The sequence below is a fragment of the Leucopleurus acutus genome (assembly GCF_964270905.1).
Source record: "Leucopleurus acutus genome assembly, chromosome: 10".
In the NCBI taxonomy this organism is placed as follows: domain Eukaryota; kingdom Metazoa; phylum Chordata; class Mammalia; order Artiodactyla; family Delphinidae; genus Leucopleurus; species Leucopleurus acutus.
The window spans coordinates 14,437,303-14,463,539 of record NC_139153.1 but is presented as its reverse complement, the minus strand read 5'-3'; the positions used below and the strand labels follow the sequence as shown (position 1 = coordinate 14,463,539).

General features: G+C 40.7%; 1 protein-coding gene across 2 annotated transcripts in view; it reads left to right on the top strand.

Annotated features, from left to right (window-relative positions):
- The first annotated feature begins 1,341 nt into the window (after nt 1–1,341).
- Nucleotides 1,342–26,237, top strand: part of CNTN4 (contactin 4) — a 962,626-nt gene continuing 937,730 nt past the window's right edge. Inside the window, exon 1 of one of the 2 annotated variants that reach the window (XM_082847221.1) lies at nt 1,342–1,445. The gene's annotated coding sequence lies outside the window, so the exon portion shown is untranslated. The remainder of the gene's footprint in view (nt 1,446–26,237) is intronic. The other variant, XM_082847220.1, reaches the window with a different exon arrangement.

Here is a 26,237-nt window from a genome sequence, read left to right as displayed (position 1 = left end):
TGAACTAACAAGGCAGCTGCATATATTCGTAGGAGTTGGGTGTTTGCTTACTACAGTAGTTTTAAAATAGTTTTCCAGTTAACGTCTTCTTCCCATAATGGAGATGTCAGGGTAGGTTTACGTGACCGTCTAAATGGTCAGAAGTTGTTTATGTAGCTCTGAATTGCTGAGCGACGCTCAGGAAGACCAGGGTTCAGCAAACGCTGGAGCTTTTTCCCTGGGAGAGGAACCCGGCCTCTCTTGGGATTTCTGGACATGCATTCCAGATGAGTTCGAATCGGCTGGCTCTCATCTGCCTGTCAGACTCACTTTTCACAGCGTTGTTGAGGGGCTGGGCTTCGCTGCCCATCTCTACGGTTACCCTGAGGTTTGGAGTTGGGGTGAAAAGAGCCATTTCTGCGAGAAAACAGTAGATGCATACTATAGAATGACCATGGTAACGTCACTGTCCAAAGCACATGTTTCTGAATAACAAAGCTTTCAATGTGCCCGCACACACCGCAAATGGATCCTCGGACCTATTTCATGGCAACCGTTTCCTCTTCCACACACACACATAGACACACACACAGACACACAAAGACACACACAGACACACACACACACACACACACATTCCGGCTTGAAAGCCCCCTCGTATGGGTGAGACTCCAGGCCGGTAACGCTGCCTGTCTGGCCAATGTCCTCCCCCTAAAGACAGGTAGGTAAAACCTTTCAAAAGCCCCCTCTTCCGGCTTCTCAAGTTTAGGGTCCACCCTCGCACCCCCACCCCCCTGCCGCTCCCCGCCAGTCCTCCTGAACTCGGCAACTCTCAGCCCCAAAGCAGAAGTGCTTCTCTGGCCAGGGCGCCTTAATGAGGCACCGCGTCTCCCGGAGGCCAGAGGTTTGGGTACCGAACCAGGTCGCGCCTCCTTGCGCCCCGCCCACCCCCCTCGGGTTGCAAAGGAAAGCGGCATCGCTTCGGTTTGTTCCCCATCGCTAAGCTGCGCATCCTCTACACGCCTGCTCAGTAACCGGCTTGATAGTCTTCGGGTGCCTGGGATTCAGGCTAGGTGCCCTTTCACAGCTCTGCTCGCGGGCACCAGGGCTCTTCTCCCGCCGACTGGGCTGGGCAGGTGCAGCCCCCCGGGCGCGCGCCTCCGCCGGCCGCGCACTGAGCATGCTCAGCTCGGCTGCGCGCCGGCTCCCGCCCTCCCCGCGCCTCTAGTCTCCGTCACGCGTCTCACCCTCCTCGACGCTGAGGCGCCGGCGGCCGGAACTCCGTCGCTCCGGGTTTTTTGAGGAGCCGCGAGCGTGAGGAGGGAGGGGAGCGCGGCACCAGACATAGCACCGGCTTCAGCACCAGGATTGGTCGCAAGTAGGACGCTTTCGCCGCTACACTGGGACCGTCGGGCTGTGCCGGCGCCGCACCCGAAGCGATAGCGGCTCCGCGCTCAGGTGCTCAGGTAAGTGAGGCGCGAGCTGACGGGGTCCGCTCCAGACCGGGTGCGTGCTGCCCCGGGCACCCCGGCTCTCGGATTCGGAGAAAGAGCATGGTTCTCGGAGGCTGCCAGGTGGAGAAGGTCTCTTCGGGGCTCCCCCTCCTGCCGGGAGGGAGAGGGGCTGTGGGCCAAACCGCCTTGAGCCCGGCTACCCTGCGGGGTCGGGGCAGCCGACGCCGCGCGCCCTGAACCCGGAGGAGGCAGGGCACCGAGGACGCCGCCGTCCCCCCACGGCAACCCTTCTTTTTAGTCAGAAAATAAGTTTGTTGCGCAGCGAGGCAGCCGCAAAACAAGGAGCCCAGAGCCCGTAATGCTTCGGGAACCCTTAAAATCAGCTCCTCCGGCGGGTTCAGGCTGTAGCCCCCTCTCCGTGCGCCTTCGGCCCCGGAGCACGGTTCTTGGCAAGAGAGTTTCCCTCTGATGTTGTTACCCGGGCTCCGAGGGCCCAGCTGCAGCCCACGGTAGAGGAAGGCGAACTTGGGCTGAGGTTTGAAGGGACTAAAAGATCAGGATCCCGTAGCCGTGGTGGAAGAAGCCGTGTTAGAACAGACGCTGATTTTCGGGGACGCGCACTGTGTGCCAGGCCCAGTGCTAAGCGCTGGGGGTGCAGCGGCGAACCACATCCACCAGGTCCCCGCTTTTGTGGCACGTACCTGGTGTACCCACGCGCTGCCGACGGAGCTTGTGGGGAGTAGCGTTAATTTTTCAGCAACTTCGGAGGGATTTGCAGTTTCTTTTGAAAGGCCACGGCAATAACCTAGTCTCCCCTCCGGACCCAGACATCAGCGAGATGTGCGCCGGGCACCCCGTAGACACCAACGGGTTCGCTCTCCTTCTGGAAAGGAGGGCTCAAAACCTGCGTGCATTTCTTCTCAGTGTGCTTCGCGTATTTATATATTTTTTGTTTATGAAAGGTGTGGAGGTGAGGGTTAGGAGGACGTGGGCTCCTGAATCTCTCAGAACCACTCAGGGCGTCTGATGCATGGGAACATTCTGCAGCACAGCGGAGCTCCTGCAAGGAGGCGGCTTCGTGCAACGCGAAGATTGGGAGGTTGGGTCGTTGGCTGGGGTCTACAGATTTGGAGCGAAGAGGTTTGCGGAGGTGTTCGTAGGGCCAATCAGTGTGGCAGATCACCTTGGGTGGGTGGTCTGCGTGAAGGTGGGGTTGGTTCTTGGGGTGTGTTGGAGGGTTCTTTGCAGGGAGGAGCTCCTGGGAGGAATGCTCGGCTCGTGGAACTTTTTCTAGTTTTCCTGCCGGAATCAACATAGGGGCGGGGACATATTTGTCAGTCTTTTAATTGCTGGGGAAGCTCCTGCAGTTTACTGTGAAGAGAACTGGGTATTTCAAGGAATAATTCCACATAGCTGATTTGTTTGGACACTTACAATAGTAATTTGGAATGTGCTTTTATTTTTGTACTTTGAAGTTTATGGTTTATGTCCTTTAGGGAGAAGGGCAAGAGCATGAAGACTGTAGATTTCCATCCAGGCAGGTCCACGCAGTAGCACTGCCAGTCGGACTGATTAGCAAGTTTGTTTTCTCTGTGTCTGCCCAAGTGGGTGAAAAAGAACGTTGTGTCATGGAGGCAGGCACGTTGAGGTTGTTTTCCCAGCGTTGATGAGAAAACTCACATTTCACCCATAACTTTATTCTTGCTATCTTCATGTTGACTTCACTCAAGACTTGTGTGAATCAACACAAGGGGTGGTGAGAGTATAAGATTGATAAGGATCAAAAACAAGTTCCATGGGAATGTTGTTTTTTGCCACTTTATAAATTGCCATTGATTTTGTTTGTTTAAAGTGACTTCCACTGCTCTGGATTGATGAGGAGGGATCATGATGGTAAGCCCTATGATTATTTTCCAGTCTGCACCCTGCAAGTTTGCTGGCTAGCTTGAAAAACTGACCTTTTAAAATTAGGGGCTAAGACTATAGGAGACTCAACCTGCTGTTTAAGGGTGCAGGTCAGAGCCACCTGGAAATTACAATGGAGGCAAGTCTTCTTATTTGCAGCCTTTATACAAACACTTTTCATTTCCTTTAACCTGGGGGACTTTGTCTCCTCCAGTCAGTTGGCTGCCTCTTTCCCTAGTCATTTCATATTGGTAGGTCATTAAGGGTGGACAGAGAACAAGCCTTTCAAATAAAGTTGGCTTTTTTTGTTTTTAAATCATCCACTTATTTTACCTAGTGCTCTCTCCTTTTTAGTCAGAAGTAGGTCTTCGAATTTTCTTCCCTTTAAGCACTAAATCTTTTAACTAGATTTTTTTTTTTTTCTTTTTCTGAAAGATACACAGGACATCTGTTACTTCAAGTTAGGTCTTAAAAAAAATAAAGGTAACCTGGACAATTAAACTTCTCAACAGAAAACTCCCCTTTATAATTCTGACTCTTTTCCCAAGTTTATATGATCATGGTTTTAACCTGTTTGATTCTTCTTTGTTTTATTTGAAGACATAGACATAATATACATTAGTTTCAGTGTTTCTTTTTATAAAAAGAACTTAATCTTTTATGAAACATGCTTTTATATGATTTTAATTGAATTAATCTATTTCACAGGGTAAGCTAAGAGATGTCTGTATACACAGATGTGGCGAGTTTTGTTGTTTTCATTTCCCATAACACAGTGTTTTAAGTCTGGTGAAGGAAACCAGATATATTAACTTAGACTTATTGGTCTTCATATTTTTAAAATTAGGTACCATGCAGCACTAAAAGTTATTTATAAATTACACACATGTACTGTTATGTTGATATACTACTTATAAAACATACCCAGAAAGAAACTAAAGGATAAGTTAAGTAAAAATCATGAAACAGAAGTTCTAATATTCTTTTTTTTTTTTTTTTTTTTTTGCGGTATGTGGGCCTCTCACTGTTGTGGCTTCTCCCGTTGCAGAGCACAGGCTCTGGACCCGCAGGCTCAGCGGCCATGGCTCACGGGCCCAGCCACTCCGCGACATGTGAGATCTTCCCGGACCGGGGCACGAACCCGTGTCCCCTGCATCGGCAGGCGGACTCTCAACCACTGCGCCACCAGGGAAGCCCTCTAATATTCTTTTTCTGTATCCCAGTGGATTGTTTTGTACAACCCCTAGGGTGTACGCCCAGCTTTGGAGATCACTGATGGATTGGTGTTTTTTACCTTTCTCTCCTTATCTGTGGCTCTCTCATTTATCATCTCTGATACTGTAGCCACTTGCAAAACTGCTAGGAATCTGTGTCTCCTGTAACAGATGAGTTAGGAACACTTGTTTCCCTGTCATGGACTCATAGGTAGATGAAATGAGGCATAAGAGATGAATGTGATCTAGGGGTCTTCCTAGATCTCCCAAGTTGGATATACAGATGAAAAAATATATGAAGTTTTCATTGAAAGGCTAAAATTCCAGTGGTCAGAAAGTGAGGAAACTAAGGAGTAAATGAGTGAGGGAAGGAAGGATACTTTTTGTGTTACAGTATTTACTGTGTGGAGGGTAGAAAGCCCATTTACCTTGGAGCAGATTAACCTGGGCCTAAATGTGGCCCTACCACTTATTACATTCATGATATTGGACAAGATAGTTCCGTAACTTCTGTGAGCCTCTGTTTCCTTAGCTATAAAATTTGAATGACATCTATTTCAAAGCAGCGTGGTAGGTATTATACATAGGAGTATAGGTGTAGAGCTTGGCTGTATTAGATTGGGTAGGTTAAAAACTATAACAAATGAATCGAAACGAAGTGTACTGCCTCAGATGCAACAAATGTATTTCTCATTCATGTAAAGTTCCATAATGCATGATCCTGGCAGCACTCCTCCAAGGTGTGATTTGAAGATCCAGCCTTCGTGCATTCTGTGTCCCTGCCACCTTTGGCAGGTTCACTGTGTTAATCTGCATCAAGCCATTGGAAGGAGAAAGACTTGCAGGGTGTTAACTGCCCAGGTGTGGAAGTCATATATATCACTTTTGCTTTCATTCCATTGGCCAGAACTCAGTTATGTATGTGTGTATCTTACTATAAGGGAGTCTGGGAAATGTAGTTTAGCTGTGTTTTCAGGAAGGAGAAAAAAGGCTTGGGGAAATAGCCATCATTGTCTGACATTCTATTATTGTATGTGATATTTCCTCCATGTTCAATAAATGCTACTTCTCTTTTCTCCCCTCACCCCCACCCCAATCCCTGGTTTTCTTGGCAGAAAAACTAGAACAGATATAAGAAAAAATGATAGAAAGAGCTAATACATGCATAGTGTTTACTATTTTTGAGGTACTTTTCTAAGCACTTTGCCCCCCTAGATAGGAATTATTATTGTGTCTATTGTATAGATGAGGTAAATTAGGCTTAGAGAAATTAAATCATTTGCCCGACATAGCCAGCAAGTGGCAGAGCTGGGATTTGAACCAAGTTGTATGGCTCTAGAATTACTTTTCCTAGCAGTTTCACTATACTAGTTTTTTGTTCTTGCTGCAACATTTTTCTTGTTGTAGCCATTGGACCACCTTTTCTTTTCATTTATATAAAAAAAAGTTGGAGGAGAATTAAAAAATCCTAAAGAAGATAAAAGATTGCATCTAGTCTGAAATATACTGGAGCAGAATTAAATGTGATATTGGTTTATCTTGAATACCTACCAGAATCGGGAGCAGATAGTTAAAGGAAGACCACCTTCCACGCCAACTAAATGCTTTCTCATTTCTGATAAACATATGGCCAGGATTTCTTCCTTGAATTTTAACCTTCTTTTTAAGCTTTCATTTTGGAAATCCTGGGCTACCACTTTTTCTTTTTTAATTTTTTTTTTTTTTTTGCGGTACGCGGGCCTCTCCCTGTTGTGGCCTCTCCCGTTGCAGAGCACAGGCTCCGGACGCGCAGACTCAGGGGCCGTGGCTCACGGGCCCAGCTGCTCCGCGGCATGTGGGATCTTCCCGGACCGGGCCACGAACCCATATCCCCTGCATCGGCAGGCGGACCCGCAACCACTGCGCCACCAGGGAACCTGGGCTACCACTTTTATGCTGCAGTATGTGAAGTTAAACTCCTGTTCATCTCTTAGCCCAAGCAAATATCCTTTCTGGTAATTTCACAACTAAAGCATTCTCTCCTCACCTTCCCTTTGATCAAAGGCATTGCTGTTCATCAACATCCCCAAGTCCCAAGAAGGCTCCTCCTGTTCGCTCAGCTTTGCAAAACGGTTTCAGTATTTCCTGCATGACTGAAGGGACCGCTAGCTATTATCCTTGTGTCCTCTGAACAAAGTGACCCCTCTTGTTGTTCTCATCCTGTTGTCCCACTTCCATTAGAGAATCTGCCTCATCTCATCTTTCCTATGCATTTGTCTTTTACAAAAACACCTAGTACAGTTTTGGTTTCCAGTGGCCCCAGTGGAAATGTGAGGTGGTCACAGTGAGAGTGGACGTTTTGCCAGGACACTTCATACTTCCACATTAACTCATTTTTTTCTTCTTGTTCAGTATGTATTTGTGGCATCTTCACAATTAATTAATGAGAAGACACACATCTTCCCACCATGTAGGGAGGCAGATGTACTGTAAACTTATCAGTCAACTCTCAAAAGCCCATGTTCATTTCCTTCTAACTTTCCCTGAACCACTTGTCCTCAGAAATTTGTTTTATTTTGCTTTTTTTCCACTAAATTTGTCTCCCTTCCAGTATCCCTCACATCCATGCCATTTGTATGTGTGTGTGTTTTCAAGCCCCTTCTTGTGATTTAATGGCGTTAGAGAGATGGAGAGGTTTACTCTCATGTTTTTAGACTCCCAAAGAGCTGAGTACCACAAGGCCTTGTGAAAAGCTAATTCTAGCTGTTGTAACAGATAAACTAAATTTTCAGTGACTTGAAAAATCATTATACTTCTTGCTCATGTGCAGTGCTCACAGCACAGGAGTGGCTTTCCATGGAGTCATTCAAGGAATCAGGTCCCTCCTCCTTTTGTGGCTTTGTCCTCTCCTGAGTCCCCACAGTCCTCTTTGTTCAGACAAGGTGTACGGCATTTGAGGAGAGAAGTGTCCTGACAGGTTTCAGAGGAACTTGTTTTAGGCTCAAGCCTGGGAACGGTTATCATGGCTCCTGCCCACATTCCACTGGGCAAAACTCAGTCACTTGGCCGTTGTTTACATTGCCTCTCTGTCTGGTCTACCCTTGCTGTCTTTTTCCACCATGTCTACTATATTTTGCACGAGGCTCAACTCAAATGTCACTCTGTTAAGCCTCTTTTTTTTTTTTTTTTGGGTATGTGGGCCTCTCACTGTTGTGGCCTCTCCCGTTGCGGTGCACAGGCTCCGGACACGCAGGCTCAGCGGCCATGGCTCACGGGCCCAACTGCTCCGCGGCATGTGGGATCTTCCCGGACCAGGTCACGAATCTGTGTCCCCTGCATCAGCAGGAGGACTCTCAACCACTGCGCCACCAGGGAAGCCCTGTTAAGCCTCTTTTGATACTACTGAGGAGTAAAGAATGTCTCCTTTCTCTGTACATATTCCTATTGTGTTGTTTCTCATGCCACTTGTATAATACCTATCATGAAAGTGACCAGCTCTCCCAGTTATCCCAAGACTGAGAGGTCCCCAGTGTGCTGGACATTCATTGTTTGTTTTTTCTAGTTCATCTATTTTATTTTTATAATATATTTGTCTTTTTTTTTTTTTACTGAAGTATAGTTGATTTACAATGTCATGCCAATCTTTGTTGTATAGCAGAGTGACTCAGTTATATGCATATGTACACCCTTTTAAAAAAATTATTCTTTCCATTATGGTTTATCACAGGATATTGAATATAGTTCCCTGTGCTGTACCTTAGGATCTTGTTGTTTATCCATTCTAAATGTAATACTTTGCATCTACCAACCCCAAATCCCCAGTCTATCCCTCCCCCTCCCCCTCCCCCTTGGCAACCAGAAGTCTCTTCTCTATGGACATTCATTGTTAAAATCAGGAAAGTCCTGGGCAAATTGGGACAAGTTCATTACCATACCTACTACGTTGTAAAGTTACTTCACGTGTCGCTCAGTACCATGTGAGTTTCTTGAGACAGTTGATAAGAGCTTGAAATTTGGAGACAGATTTCTTACCAGTCCTGAGTCCATTATGTACTAGATGTATTATTGTGTGTGATAGCAAATTACCAACCTTGCTAGGTTTCTGTTTCATCAGCTGTATGATGGGATAATGTGCATTTTGTAGGCTTGTTCAGATATTTAAAAGACATGGTAAATTAACTCACTGAGTGTATTGATGGACATATCCATAAATTTGGGTAGTACCTAAAGGTGCAGGAGTTTGTGAAGACTATGTAGAGTACTGCATGCAAAGTACTTAGTACATCTTAGTACTTAATACTAGTACCTAGCACTTAGAAAAGCCTAGTACGCTTCTAGTAAACAGTTTTTAATTGACTAATCTTACTTATATTGGAGTATCTCTTGCATAAAACATGATAGGCACCAAAAGGACAATTAAACTCAATATACGTGTTCATGGAGCATTAATGGTATTACAGGGGTTTAGGATAAGGGGAGCAAACAAGTCAGTGAGAGTGGTTAGGAAATATTTGGCAAAGATCTTCTGATGTTTGAAACTTGAAAAAGCAAGAGTTGGCTGCAAGATTAGTTTTTTTGTTTTGACAGAGTTTTATTTTTCTTTCTTATTTAAAGCCAGAATCAATAAGTTTCATGGTTTGGAAAGTGAAAATATTTTCCATATTTAGGCAAGGTCAGTTTCAGCTCAGTGGTGCATTTCTGGGAAGGGAATTTGGTAATGAGAAAGTGAGGGTTAGGATGGCAGCACTCCTGATTCCACAATGAATTTGAGGTTCTAAGAAATGTATCCAGAAGTCTCCTTTGTTTTTACTACAATAAAATACCTTTTCCACCTTTAGGCTAAACTTTTGTGTATAAAGTACTTTATACCCTGCACAATTGTACTAATATAACTTTGATAATTTGTGTTGCCTATCACTTTTAGGTTTGTCATGGAAATTTCTAATGAGAACAGGTGTTAACCAGTGTGCTTATGCTGAAATGGGTCCCATTTGGAGGAGAAAAAAATAAAACAAATAAAAAATGACGTGACTCAAATCCCCTATAGGGCTTGATTCTAGGCACACTGCCATCATTTTGAGTTGTACACATTTATATTGTCATCTGTATTATGATTGCTCTTCAACTAGCAAATATAAATGTGGATGTTTTTTTCTTTCGTGACTCATTTGATTAGCTATTAGCTAGCTATTGATTCTAGACTCCATGCAGATCAGTGAATTAATTGGGAGTCCAAGCAGTACTTTTACGCTATTTAATTAGGTGAATGACACCCTTAAAGAGAGAATATTTACTTAAGTCATGTTTCTAATTCCTAGTAAAAATTATAGCAAGAACATGGTTATCTAGAATTCTTGGAATTAAGTAATGGTAAATAGAGGTTTGTCTCTAGTCTAACAATAGTGGTTTTTAAAAAATGGAAATCCATGTAAAACTATATTACTTTCCCCTTTAAACAGGCAGCTAATTATGATTTACTCCTTGACACAGATCACTGTGATGAACATAGTCTAGTAGTTTAGACTAGAACATTGATTGGCCTTTGAATCAGATCCACCTGGATTTGTTCTGTCACCAGCTGTGTGATCTTGAACATGTTCTTAACCCTTACAAGGCACTTTTAAAAATCTGTAAATTGAAGTTGATCATGCCTACCTTGCAGAGAGGCTGTGAACATTAAATGACGTGAGTTTAATACTTTTGTACAGTGCACACAATACATTCTAAGCACTAAGCAAATTAGCCCTATACTATACTCTTGGCAGTTTATATAGAACACGGTACGTACAGCTGCTTTCTATATTTGTTGAGACAATGAATGTTATACCAGACTGTGCAACAGGATCCCCTCAGGTGCTGGTGAAACTTAAGTCCCTATGCCGAGTGACCTCTGTCTGCTTTTCTCTGCCTTTCAGGTGGTCACATATGATTCCTTGCTTTGGTGAGCTAGCCATTTCTATTTACTTTTTCTTGTCATTTGTGCAGTAGAAAAAATCAAATATACAAGCCATTCAAACTATATTTAATGGTTTGAATAGTTCTGAATGAGGCTCTGAAGGGCTCTTCCCTCCCCCCCTTCTTGTGAGAGAACAGTACGGATATTTCATATCCATTTTTTTCTTTTTTAAAATTTTTATTGAGGAATGGTTGATTTACAAGTTTGCGCTAGGTTCAGGTGTACAGCAAAGTGAATCTGTAATACATATAGATATATCCACTCTTTTTCCCATATAGGTCATTACAGAGTATTGAGTAAAGTTCCCTGTGCTCTACAGTAGGTTCTTATTAGTTATCTATTTTATATATAGTAGTGTGTATGTGTCATATCCATTTTCACTCTTCTCAGCTTCCCCTTCCCCTACTTCCTGACTGGGGTACTGAGAGGTACAGTAGAAATAGAAAATAACTTTCTTTGATAATATTGTCCCATGTATTTGTGATATGCTTTGCAGCAGCAGCCTGTTTGTGAAAATTTCTGTGTTACAGTTGTGGAAGGTTGGCTAGCTTGCATGTGGTACTATAAACTTCATTCAAAAGTCTGTACTCTGAGTACATGATCTTTACTGTATAAAAAAGTTTCTTTTATTTTCTTTAGCACATTTCAAGTTCTCATTTACCATTTACTAGAACCTATCTAAAAATTCCTAGTCTGTTCGCTTTATTTTCTTTCTTGAACCTAATGGTCAGAATTGGAGACATTGCAACAATTCTAGATACTGTTAAGGTTGTGGTAAGGTATGTATGTGCTCTGTGTAACATGGGTTTATTGTGAATTTGTATTTCCATGAACTCTACTCAATTCTTTTATTAGTAACAATTTACTAGTATATTGTAATTTATATTTTGTGTTGTAACTGAAATTAGTACTTTTCTTTTAGACATTACTGTTATTCAAAGCAGCAGTCTTCTTCTGAATTAATGAGCTTTTACAAATTTTAGTAATTTTCTTATAATGTAGCTCCTTAAATCAATACATTAAGATTAACGCTTAAGAAAAGGGACATAATGTAATACAGTCCCCATAATAATGAGTTCCATGTTTTAGGTTGGGATTCAGTCTCCACAGATGGAAACACTGTGTTATGTGATGTAAAAGAAAGGTAGTAGGTAGACTTGGTGATTGAAAACGATTTGATGATTCAAATTCTGGCTCTACCACTTGTATATTTGTAAGATTAGACCAAATTATTTAACACCCCTCAGGTTCATTTTTCTTATCTGTGTAATGTGGGTATTCTTGTAGGGTTGTGAAGACTGAAATGAACTAATGCTATATACACATAGCCTGGTGCCAGGCACGTAATTAGATGATCCCTAAAAATGTTGAGTTTATCATTATGATCTTATTCTTCTCATACAGTTATTCAATATGATATCTATGTTGTTGATGAAATATGTGAAAGTTATGATTTACAAATTTGAAATGTTATTCTTTTAAAATACTCCATAAAGTGATGTATGTTTGTTCCTGTGTCTTTATCCATGGATAGACAATGTGATCTCTCTTGGCTGCATAGAAACAGGAGCAGGCATCCTTTCCATGGCACGTTGTTTTATGGTTGACCATTACAGAGAGCCACTGTATCAGGACTGAGATGCGATTAGCACTGTTAGAGATTTCATTTTGGAGAAATGGTTTTGGCTATGGTCAAGAGTCTTATTTATTATGAAGAATGAATTACTGAATGGGCTCTCATCTGTATTCTTTCCACTTCAGTTATAGCCCATCTTACCATGCTGCAAAAAGAAATGCTGACATGTGACAGAGTAGAAATATAAAAATGTTTCCAGTTGCTCTCAGTCAAATGTGATTGAAAGTTTTAAAAAGGTTTATACAATTTTTAAAAGTGTGTGATACTGGCAGTATTGGGGAATGACTTTCTGTTTACTTGGGAGAATATCAGTCTACATAGTCTCTTTATGAGTGCTTTGAGTTTCAAAAGGTAGCAAGCATAACAGTAATGACTGGTATAATATGCTTGCAATGAAGGAGTCTTACATATTTGAAGAGAAACAAGCTAATGTTATTTTATTTTCCATGTGTTTGTATATAATGAAATATTTTTAGTAATTTTATTTTGAATGCTTCTCTACTTCCTCCTTGTTTGTAGGTTTACTGTGCAAACCTACAAACTGTGTTTTTGGAATTCAAAACTACTTATATATTGTTTTATTTATAGTTCATCGTTTAACCTCATTACTTAGATATTTTAAGTACCTTTATATTTGTTTCTATAATTTCTAACACATACAGTGAGAACTTACTGTTTTTCTTTGTGTTTTACATCCCTCCCCACCCACTATCTACTAAGCTAACTCACATCCGGATCTTAATTCATTGACAGACTTCCATCTGTTAATTTATAACCTACAGAATCTAAGTTTGGGGCTTTGTATGGAAATTGGCTTGACTGCAGGCTTCTAATCATTCATGCCCTGGTGTTCTCTGCTGTTAGATTATTTCCCAAATGAACTATGTATCACAGTTTTTCGTTGATTCTTTGGAGCACCAGACCAAGTGTTCATGAATGTCCTGAAGTACACATTTTCAGTGGAAACGGTGGTAGAATTCCTGCCATTTCTGGCTTCTTGGGCTTTCAGATGTTAGAAAAAGCTACAGAAACATAATTACACTGCTGGATTTCACCACTTGCAATTATTTGAATTACCTGGAGTGAGTAACTGAAGGGGTGGAGGGGCTGTTTCTCTTATATCTGAAAATAATATAATGAATTGTCCATCAATAGGGATTATTTGAGTTTGCTATTGATCCTTGATGTTGTGTACCCTACTTCTCATTGACTAAGAACATCCATTTTAGCGAGACCTAGGTATACAGGGTAGGTATACGGTGTGTAGTTCAGAACAGAATATCATTCCTATGGGTAATTTGCCCAAGACCTTACTGTCATTGTAGTCCATAGATGAGTATTTCATGGAAGTCTGTGCAAAATGCAGAACTTTGGCCCCCACATCACACCTTCTGTATCAGAATCTTCATTTTCTTATGTGATTTGTGTTCACATTAAAGATTGATAGGCATTGATTTACCTCATATTCTTTTTTAAAAAAATAATTTTCTTATTTACTTTACTTAAAAAAAAAATTATTTATGGCTGCAGCTTGCAGGATCTTAGTTCCCTGACCAGGGATTGAACCCACACCCTCAGCAGTGAAAGCACCGAGTCCTAACCACTGGACCACCAGGGAATTAAGATTTACATCATATTCTTAACTAACTGAACCAACTGCTTCCCTGCTGCTAGTTATAAGTGTCAAACATATACTCAACATGCTTAATTATATATTAAGGACCCAATACTGCAGGATTAAAGATAGGTACAGTAGGCTAGTAGCGCTTGGCCAAAGGATGATCAGAATCTAGATGGGTAGATAAAATATATAGATATGTAACTCACATCCATTGTAGCTAACATCAGAAATTCAGGTAGAATATGGTCAACGTGAAGGGAATAGACAATGCTTTAGAAATCGTTGTAGGGAAGTGGTTTTCTTTCTTGGAAACATGTTCTCATCATGTTCTTCTTGAAGCTCTTAGCAGTAGAGTATCTCAAGCCATTTTTGTTGAGGTCAGGATCTCGAGTACAATATCTACCATCTTACCCATCATTGTAATTGATCAAGCTTTAGTGAGTTCTTACATAGCCTATATATATATATATACATATATATATATATATATATATACACACACACACACATGTATACACACATATATGTATATGTGTGTGTGTGTATGAAGAGACGTATAATGTGCTTTCAAGGAGCTATTTGCTTGGTGTGAAAAGACAACTCAGATTACAATGTGATGTGGAATGTTATGGTGGCAGTTGCAAAGAGATTATGGGGAAGAATTGATAATTGAGTTAAAGTGAAAAGATGGACAGAATTTGCAGGTTGGGTTTAGAAAGTACACTTAAGAAAAAGGATATAGTGTGTACAGTGGCACGAGGTCATGAGAGAAATGGCATGTTCAGGGAATGGCAAAGAGCTGAGTGTGAGTGGACCTTAGGGATGTAGGAGGGTGGCGGCAGGATCTTCACCTTATACAAATGCATAGACCAGAATGTGAATGATGCCCCAAGAGTTGGGCAAAGAACAAACAAAGATAGTGTGATTAGTGCATCATAGAATTGTATGAAGTAGCATCTTTGGGGAATAAGAGAAAACTGAGCTGTAGAAAGCCATTACACGATTTTAAAGGGCTGGAATGACGTCAGATTGCTAAATTTGAAAAATTCATCCAAATTTAATGTGGAAATCTGAATGATGGGTTGGGGGTGGTGTGTTGAGTGGCATCTGTAACCTGTCTAAGCTTTTAGATGTGTGCCTGACCTATGAATATTTCTTATTTCCTATTTTCTGATCATGTTAATTATGTAAGATTACAGTAAACTGGGTACAAACGTCCATTCACATTTTATTTATATAAAATATTTATACTTGTATAATGTATTTCATATTTAAATCCAGTATACATAGGGATTAGTAAGTAATTTGGGATTTAAATTAGAAAACTAAGAAAGTGAGCAAACAGCAACTGTTCTTAAACATATAATGGAAAAAAAAGCATTACACAAGGTAATTAAATGCTTTTATATTGTAGCATGAGCTTTGTCTTCTGGCAGTAGGTTTCCAAATGTACAATTTCAATTGAGTACAAGACACTTTTTTTTTCCGTTTAAAAACGTTTTATTTGAGATGTCGGAGGTTTACATGGCAGGGTATCCAGTGCCCATCTGCTATACCCCCATATTTTCTGTCTTCATTCCATATTGCTCTCCCGTGGCTATGGTACATTCCTTTGCTAATAACATTTGCTGTCCTTAGACATTGTTAAAGGGGAACTAATGCTGTTTGACAACATTTCAAGTAGTAGCCATTGATACTGGATATTTTAAAAATTTAATTCACCAGAACAAGCTTACTTTCCTAAGAGTAAAATCACTTCCACTGTATGTGGTCTTGTAGGTTGATAAATCCAGAGCCCACCCTCCCACTAAGAAGTGGTCCAGGATGTCTTTCTTCAGCTGGCCCTTCCTCCGTCCCAGTATATGAAAGGTGCAGGCATATGACCAGCACCTCTGAATGCATGGATTGTCAGATCCTCTCTCCTCATAGGTAGAATCATGAGCTCAGTAACACCAGGATGAAGAAAGAGTTGGAGCGGTTATTCTTTGTACTGTGTCAGTGTCCTGGCCAGACTGCCCAGTGGTATCTGCTCCTGGGGAATTTGAGAGCTGTTTGATTCCCATGTTCTCTCTTTATCTTATCATCTCCTTATATCCTTTTTATAGAGTATCTTCTTCCCTAGGTTCTCAGAGGTCACTATTCTTGCTTGCAAGTATTTGGAAATGTTTGGAGGTGCTTCTTATTTGCGACATGCCTTATAGTGTTATGCCCTCATCTTTCTGTCAAGAACTTCTGAAGCACAGACACAAAGGTTATTTTTTCAGGGTGCACTACTCATTAGTTTGAGGCCTCTCCAGGAATTTGGAAAAGTCATCCCCTTGGAGAGCCTATGGCATTTTCTTCAGTTTATGGTAACTACTCTCATGCCGATGTTCTGCAGGATGGGGAAGTTGGCTGGGAATTTGGTGTGTAAATCCCCCTGCCTATCTCTGGCTTTCAGTTTTGGGTGAGTGTTTTTTTTCAGAAGGAGTTCTAACATCTCGTACAACTGCAGATGCCAAGGTGTTTCTTAATAAGCTTGCTCTTTGAATAGTTCATATCAGCCAGTACTTTCTGATGTTTGATAAAATCAGCAGCTGAAAGTTCCCTTCTTGGTCTAGTCAGTGCTTAATGTCTTTTGCGCAAATGTGTTTCTGGAGGCTCTGTTATCACAGTAAGGAGCAAAAGCATAGATTTGTGGGCGTACCTTGCAAACTTGTCATTAACTCTGGGAACCAGGGCTCTTGGTATTTATGGGCTGAGACTTAGTCTTTGTCCAGTGTGCCTTATAGGAGTCTGAGCATAAAAGTCTCTGAGTGTAACTTGGGCCTGGTGTTCATAATTGAGTTGCACCCCAGGCCTGATGATCTTCTAATACTCTTTCATATGTAGTCATGCACCACTAAACTCTTGTTGATCTTCTGTTAGAAGCAAGGCATTGCAGAAGGCCTAGTGTCAGATATAAAGACCCATTCCCTGCCTTCAACTTGGAAGTGGAAGAGGAGGCCATGATTATGGGAGTGAATATAAAGTCCCTGGGGTAATTGCTACAAAATATGATCCTCAGAAAAACCTGGCACTTTAGAAGAAAGTAAAGATTCATAGCCCCACTCTAGAGGTACTGAATAAGAGGCCCTGGAGATGAGGTTTAGGTTACTGTATTGTGAATATGCTCCCCATGTGATTCTGACGTTCAGCCAGGTTTAGGAAGTAGAGCATGTTCTGCAGAACACAAATTCTTCAAGGTATAAATAAGATTCCCTTTAAAAAAAAATCTCAGCAGGACCGACCTTAGGAAATTCTGGATTTTAAATAGGTTTTCTTACATTAGAATTTCTCAGCATCTTTATGTGCCTTGTGAAAATACATTTCTGAAATTTACTTGACTAAGGTCTTTCAGGCTGCTGTAACAGAGTACCATAGACTGGGTGGCTTATAAGACGACAGAAGTTTATTTCTTACAGTTATGAAGGCTGGGAAGTCCAAGATCAAAGTGCCAGCATATTCAGTGTCTGCTGAGGCCCACTTTCTGGTTCTTAAATAGCCAACTTCTTACTGTAACCTAACATGAAAGAAGGAGCAAGAGAGCTCTCTGGGGTGTTTTTCATAAAGACACTAATCCCATTTATAATGGTTCTGCCTTCATAACCTAATTACCTGCCAGAGTCCCAACCTCCAAATACCATCACATTGGGAATTAGGTTTCAATATATGGATTTTGAAGGGACATACACATTCAGTCTACAGGAACTGAAAAACAACCTCCCTCCCCAGTGCAAAGATGGTCTACGAAACATCTAGTGTGGTGGCTCTCAGCCATGGCAGTGCATTAGAATCATTTGGTTTAGTTGGTTTGCGGTGAAGGTGGGTTCTGGGTAATATAATTTTTTAAAGCTTCCCAGATGACTTTATTAAATGCAGCAGGGTTGAAGACCATAGATATTGTGGTATATTCTTTGGAATACGTGTTGGGACATTTAGTCCTAGTATGTGTTCCTTATCACCCAGGTTATTTTGTTTCACATCTGTCAGGTAGTTTTACTCAATTTATATGTCTCATGTCATATTTTTTAGAGTAGGTTTTCAAATGTCTTCTTTTGTGATTATGATAGAAACTTCTTTTTAGGAGTTGGAGTCCTTGGAGACATTCTACGAGAAAAAAATATATATGGGCTTCCTAAGTAAATTTTAATCAGAATGAGTAATGTTAATCTTATACTCACAATGTACCAGGCAAGTTGCTAAATGCCTTTATATTATCTCATTTAAACCTATAATGATCCTATGAGTTAGGTGCTGTGATGACCTCTAGGTCCTAGATGAGATAACAGAGAATCAGTTATCAGATATTAAATAACTCAGTTCACACAGGTAGGAAATGGCCACACTGATGTCATATCCCCGGTCTGCCTACCTGTGAGCTAAAGCTTTTAACCAGTATGGATTCATCACTAAAGTAGAGATTTTTATATTTAGTGATCAGTATATGGTTAAAAGACCTAAGCATGTGCACATTGCTTTCAGAACTACATTTTATTGCAAGGATGGTGCATCTTCATAAACTATAGGGGTTTGGGAATACATACCAAATGTTAAGAACCATTTTAAAATAGGAAGATTTTCAGACAAACATTGGTATATGAATGTAAATAGAATTTTTGCAGTTATAATAGATTGGTAAGTTGTGTATGTAAATTATATGTTATATTCATTATTCTGAATTTATTTGAATATTCAAAATTCAATGTATAAATATATTTTTCTTACAGCTAACCTTCCAAGTATTGCTAAGATTCTAGAAAATATTGAGTTTGATAGATTTTTGTTACTCTGGCCACAAATCTAAACAAAGGGAAAGAGTGCTTTTGACTACTGGCAATAAAACTCAGTTAAGGGGATTTATGTATGGGTCCAAATGCATGCTTATTAGTTTCCCAGAACATGATGTTTCCTTTTAAAAGTACATGCCTGGGCATCTAGTTATGACAAGTAGAAAAAGTTTCCAGTTGCATGTCTTTCATTTTCCCAGAGAAGATAAATTGTGTAATGTGTAAATGACAGTACAGAGTCTTTTTGAAGTGTAGTGATTTCATCTTATGTGTCAACTTGGCTAGGCCACAGTCCAGATATTTGGTCAAACACATCCGGATGATGCTCTAAAGGTATTTTTAAAGATGTGATTAACATTTAAATAGGGACACTATGAATAAAGCAGATCAATAATGTGGGCCACATCCAGTCAGTTGAAGGCCTTAAGAAAGACTCACGTCCCCCAAGGAAGAGGACAATCTACCAGAAGACTGCTTTTGGACTCAAGGTACAACCTCAGCTCTTCCCTGTGTCTGTAGCCTGCTCTGCAGATTTTGAACTTGCCAGCTTCCATAATCACATGTGCCAGTTCCTTAAAATAAATCTCTATCTCTCTCTCTTTCTAATACATATATATTTTGTGTGTAAATATACACACACATACGCACACATACATTCTCTTGGTCTGTTTATCTGGAAAACCCTGACTACTACACCAAGATTCCTTACTCTCCCTGTTTAAAGAAGGTTCTCCCATTGTTTTTCAAATAATTGACTTGGATGTTCTTGTCCACAGTTGCCATCATACTTTTGCAGAATTATGAGCCGTGGATGGCACCAAATTCTACCCTCTCTAACACTGGTGATGTGTCCCCATGAATTGGGCCATTTCATAAATGTCATAGAGAGTAAATGGGGGCACAGAAAGTTCAAAATGGCATGTCTCGCTCCTTGCAAATTTGTGGTATTACAGGTTTTCAGGTATGGCTTTGGTCTTCTAGTCAAAGTAGGGTAATTTAGAAAAAAGTGAATGAAATATCCCACAATTCACTTCATTCATCCATTTTACTTATACATATTGACCGCTGCTCTGTGCTAGGGGCAAGTTAGGTCATGTGGGTAGGAAAAAAAAGAAAAACAGACATGCATCCTGCTTCATGGAGCTTAGGGTCTGGTAGGGGAGACGGAAAAAAGTGTTAAATAACTAATACTTATAATAAAAATAATTATAAACCGAAATAGGTGCTCTGAAGGAGAGAATGATGGTGCTAAGCTAGAGAGGAAGGTGGGAGGGATCTACTGTAGATGGCTGAGTGAAGCAAGGCTTCTTAATGAATATGAATTTTGAGACCCAAAACTTGAGAAGAAGCTAATCATACAAATAACCAGAGAAGAAAGTTCCAGGCAAAGAAAATAGCATGTAAAGGGACAGGAAGCAAGGAAGAACTTGATTCGTAACTTGACTTCATGTGTAAATGATCAAGTGGTCTTTGGTCAAGAAAGCCTTAGCAAAGGCTGAGTGAAGGAAAATGCTGGGAGTGAAAGCTGTGAAGAGAATGATGCAGGAAACTGGTTCCACTGGGTAACTGAAGTTAGTTTAGCTGGATTCAAGTTTGAGAGTATATTCGAGATATAATATTACCTTTAATATTAATAATATTATGTTTAACCAGTTTTTCAATATGTTTAACTTCCGTATTACTTAAACCATACATGAGGCATTTAGGTAATAGGGAAATATTTTCTGTTTTGGGTATGAATATGACCATGATGAGCATGGATTGCTGTCTAAGTCTAGCTCATGGATATTTGTCTAGAGATTATAGATCTTAGAGTGTCACATTGTTAGTCTGGAAGGCACTCCATACTTTAAGAGGCTATCTCGGTATCTCAAGTCACTTGAAACTCTACGCTTACTGACTTTTGGAATTTTAATTGTATGACTGTTTATTTTCTTCTCATCTCCTTTCCCTGCTTCTCCCCCCACTTCCTCTACCTTTTTTCTTTTTTTAATCAAGTCCTTACCAAAAGCTTAGAAGTCAGTACAGCACTGAATATGGTAAATATATCATTTCAGTTGTAAAAAATTAGGTGCCTGGATATGTGCGTCCTCCAGTTCTGTAGAATTGTAAAATAGGTCACGCTAGAACTTGTGCTGTATATGAAGCCCCTCACTGAATAATTTAAGCAAATCTCTAACTTTCAACTTGGCAGAGTTTTCATTTCATATCTTGAAAAATTCAGGTATACAAACTCAGATGAACAGTTAAGGTAATTATCCATGTTATTTAAAAGAAAAAAAATCTGGTACTGATGAAGAAGTAGGGTCTGGGACCTTGATTCATTTGGACTGGCTATTAATGTTGTTAAATTTTCCTGGATAATGTCTGAACTTTCAATTTCACTTTGCCTTTATAACACTTTGTATTTTTAAATTATTTTTCCAAAAGGTTATATGTCTGTGAGTGTGCATTTTAATAGTATAAAAGGGTATCTGGTCAAAACTAAGCTTCCTTTCTGTCACCTTCTATTAGCTCTCTCTCCTGGAGGCAATGCCACTATTATTTGTCTTTCCAGAGATATTTAATGTATATGAGCACATATATATTGAGATACTTATTCAATAAAAAAAGATATGTGACTGTTTACTATAAAAACAATGGCATGGCTTCCCTGGTGGCGCAGTGGTTGAGAATCTGCCTGCTAATGCTGGGGACACGGGTTCGAGCCCAGGTCTGGGAAGATCCCACATGCCGCAGAGCAACTAGGCCCATGAGCCACAGCTACTGAGCCTACATGTCTGGAGCCTGTGCTCCGCAACAAGAGAGGCCACGATAGTGAGAGGCCCACGCACCGTGATGAAGAGTGGCCCCCGCTAGCCGCAACTAGAGAAAGCCCTCGCACAGAAACAAAGACCCCACACAGCCAAAAATAAGTAAATAAATAAATTAAATTTAAAAAAAACACAATGGCATGGAATATCCTTTCCTTACTTAAAGATAAATCTTAGACATCAGTCTATGCATAGCTATCCCTTGCTTACCAATGACGACTCAGAATATTTATTCCCTTATACCAAGACCGTAATACTAGACCCCTGATCACCATCATTTATGCTCTTTACAGGCCTTTGCTACTGTAAACATTATTTTTGTAAACATATGTGAGTGTATCTGTAGAGCAAATTCCTGGAAGAAGCATTGGAATTTCTTAGTTAAGAAGTAGTGCATTTTGCTTTTGTTTTTGCTGTACGCGGGCCTCTCACCGTTGCGGCCCCTCCCGTTGCGGAGCACAGGCTCCGGACGCGCAGGCTCAGCCGCTCCGCGGCATGTGGGATCTTCCCGGACCGGGGCACGAACCTGTGTCCCCTGCATCAGCAGGCAGACTCTCAACCACTGTGCCACCAGGGAAGACCCCCGGATTTTGCATTTTTAATATTTGTTATTTCCAGATTGCCCTCCAAAGAAACGATCACAATTTACATTCTCCAAATAATGTCTTTATCCCTTTTGAAATGATGTAGTAGCCCCTTAGTGATTAGCAGTTCATTCTATAATCAATGTTAGCGATTTTCACAAAGCCTTACAAACGATCATGTACCCAGGCAGAACAGCTTATATTAGGGCATTCTTGTGCAAGGTCATAATTGTTGTTGTTTCTATCCTTTCCAGCTATAAGAGCTCATTAAGGCCTCTCAGCTACAAGGTTGCATGTTATATTATGAGGTATTAGGTGCTACAGGTAAGACGGTGTCGTGACTGGACAGTCAAAATTGGTCTTCGATTTTGTGCAGCAGATAGAAGATGCCAAGAATATATGTTCTTAGCTTAGGGAAGCCTCAGGATTTGGTTACCAAAGTGATAACCTAACTGATCTTTGGAGAACTTGCAGTCAGGTATATTAACAGTGAATAATAGCTCTCATTTGTTGAGCATTAACAATATGCCCAGAATCTTTGCCTATGTTATTTCTACTCTTTACAACAACCCTCCAAGGTGGGCATTATTATCTGCACTTTACAGTTGTGGAAAAATAAGTTCAGAGAGGCTGAGTGCCTCTCAATGTCTAATAATTGGCAGAGCAGGAATTTCAGGAAAAAGCCTAATAACTAATCATTGTCAGGGCCGCCATTTCAGTTCTAAAGTCTCTGTTCTCTCCTCCACATGGCACCAATATTTTTGATGTAGAGATACCTACTTCCATATGATTTTTTCCCTTTTATTTTTCATAATTTCAATTGGCCATTAGAATCACTCTGCTAATCTTTGTGCATTGAAAATGTCCTTGTTATCAATATTCTGGAAATTTTAGACAGTGCCTTGTCTAAAGAATCCCTATCTTTTGTTGGTCCAGCTTTTGTACCCTTGCTGCTTAGCATCCTTCTAATATGCCTGCTATAGTCTGCTAGTCCTGAATCCAGCAGTGCCGTGTCCCCTGGCAGCACCCACAACCTAACGTTTCTGAACTGACATCTCACAAGATTTATTGAGATGCTGTAGTTTGTTCTTGCACCACACTGACCGTAATTAGTTGCTGACATAGGATGATTTATTGTTGGAAATTTCCTTAGAAATTTACTTTGTGTTTTGGGGCTAAGAGATGAGGGTTAGAGTTTCACATTTACATCTCTGTCTTGCACCACTTAACATATCAGAACTACATTTGAGATCACCAGGCAGCTTGACCTCATAGGGAAGGTCATCCCAACTCTAAGTAAAACTGAAATGTGTAGCAGTTAAGAGCAGTGAAGAAGCTACGTGACCAAATCAATTCTTCTTGATTAGGCCCTGGTTGAATCTTTAAAGATATAAACAGATGAAAAGAATTTAAGATGTGAGCTACTCAAAGCCAAGAATCCAGGTAAACATCTAACGATTCTACAAAGACAAAGAAGCCAGGAAACGAAACCCTAGGCCCTCAAAGCATGAAGAGCAAGTAAGAGGAATCTGCCTGTGGCAAGGCTGACACAGAGAATGCAGGTCAGGGAAAAACCACTCACAAGAGGTTGGCAGCATATCCTATCTGAGTGTCAGAAGAAGCCAGGTAAACTTCCCAACTCACTGACAGATTTTGGAGAAGTGAAGCGGTAGGGGAGAGAGGAAGGAGTTATCCAAAAAGTATGAGCAGGGTAACAGAAAGAAGAGATCAGCACCAACTTCCATTCTCACTTGTTTTGTCACCCCCATTAACCATGCCAACGAGGTCAACTAGTTATGTTGTTTAACTGGGTCAGTTTTAGGTCATGGTGGCTTTCTTGGTAATAGATTATTTTCTCTTTTTTAAGTCACGCATTTCTTAAAGCTATTGTCTGCATTAAGACTTCTGGGTCCCTCAGTTTTTTGGTTTTGTGTGTGTGTGTGTGTGTGTTATTTTTATTATTTTATTTTATTTTATTTTATTTTAATAAATTTACCTATTTTTGGCTGCGTTAGGTCTCTGTTGCTGCGTGAGGGCTTTCTCTAGTTGCAGTGAGCGGGGGCTACTCTTAGTTGCGGTGTGCGGGCTTCTCATTTCAGTGACTTCTCTTGTTGCGGAGCACAGGCTCTAGGTGTGCGGGCTTCAGTGGTTGTGGCACGTGGGCTCGGGAGTTGTGGCTTGCAGGCTCTAGAGCGCAGACTCAGTAGTTGTGGCGCACGGGCTTAGTTGCTCTGTGGCATGTGGGATCCTCCTGGACCAGGGCTCAAACCCGTGTCCCCTGCGTTGGTAGGCGGATTCTTAACCACTGCACCACCAGGGAAGTCCCTGTGTGTGTTAATTTAAAAAGTTCTATTATAGTTAGGATTTCCCTTCTGATGGGTATGTTTGACATCGATTGTGACTCCGTGTTGTTATCAGAAGCCCTTCCCATAGTGTATCTTATTACACGAATACCCTGACTGTGGAATTGTGGACATGGCCGTTTGACTGTCTGAATATTAAACATCTTATGCCTTTATGGAGTGTCCACCAATGAACACTTTTCTAGGCGCTCACTGATCTCTATCTAGTTAGATCCCACAGACTTTAATTTGGTAGGGTAGAAAATGAATAATAACATCTCCATTGTGTGCTATGATGTTTTCTTGTTCATATCTCTCATTAGAGTGTGAGATAATTGACTGTTTCTTCCTTGTCTGTGTTCCCAATGCATGTGGCATTTGTGTGTGCCTCACAGTTCCTAGTATTAAAGTCCTCAGTAAATAAAGGTCTGAGTAAATTTTACTTTTGGTTCCTTTATCTGACACCTTTTCTTATACTTTCTGGGTAATAAGTAGAGATCTGTGTTTCTAGTAGATTTGTGCCTTATAATTAAGAAATATTGGTTTGATACTTTTTTGTCCTGTGGACTTTATTTAATCATTAACTAATAAGATTTATTGAGCACCTTGCTGTTCTATAGCCAGTATACTTGATGGTGTTAGCTCCTAAGCACATAATTGTTTTGAATGGAATAATAATTTAGGTGAATTTGATATACAAAACTAAGGGCTGTGTGTTAAAAAAAATTCAGCCGAGTAAATTTTAAAGATCGTATTGGCTTTATTCAATGATTCATGAATCCCATCTAGCAAATAGAAAGGGGATCCAAGCTGTATATAAAAAAAAAAGACTTTTATAGTAAGCAGTGAGAGGGAACAAGGAGGTTATACCAGCAAAAAGTGGATTAGTTGTGGCAAGGTCACTTTCCTTTAGGGGATGGCAGGGGTCTTATCAAGTGGATTAACCACTAGTGCTGACCAGGTGATTCCAGATTGACTTGTTTAAAATTCTGTTCCTTGGAGAGTCTGAAACTGTAATTAAGTTAGGTATTAAGTCTCTGGTTGGTGACATGGGGCTTAGCACAAGTGACTCCACATGGGTTCTGTTGTCTTTTTCTTTTAACATGTGTCTGGAGGTTGAGAAGAGGAGGGGAGATGGTAACTTTAAACATGGTTGGAAACTCATCAAGGAGTCGCTTTCTTCCTTTTACGTGTGCGCTGGTTACAAGCAGTGAAAATTTATCTAGGTTTTGTTAAGTAACGGGGGTTTATCAGAAGGTTAAAAGCAAAAATGAAGAGAAGAGGAATATCTTTCACATGGAAGGTTCTGATTGGAATACTGGGAAAGCTACACAACCATGGTACACTTAGACCTCACCAAGACAGGGAAGTCTAGGACTAGAAGGTTATGTGAGATCTTTTTTTGATGTTTACCTGATTGGGGGCGTTAGCAGTTTATGGGTCCCTATTTCACTGTGGCACAGTTAATATGATTTACCTACTCTTTCTTTCTCATCTGTGTGGTCTGTGGGTTTTTTATCCTCGTTCCTATGAATTGCTTACTCTTTTTTAATGAGAAGAAACTGAATTGGTTAAGTCACCATCTCCCCGGTTTGGGGGCAGTGCCCTTGCTAGGGGCCATTTGGTAGACTGCTGGCTGCTCTGTTGTGATCAGCTGTCCTTTACCAGGTGTCCAGCACAGACCCAATATGTGTTGATGATGGGGTAGCTTCATGATCTGAGATAACAAGTACATCAGAGAACTCTGAGAAGTACCTTTCTGTGAATCATCTTTCAGAACCTAGTGGATGCCTTTTCTTTTCCTTTCTTTCTTTTTTTTTTTTTTTTTTAAATTTAGGAAAGAACTCAATATTTGATCACATTAGATGGAGTGAGGGAGAGAGTAGTAACATGATCCTAAAATAGTGGGATTTAACTGTGTGATGCTCCATAATCCCTTCCATGAT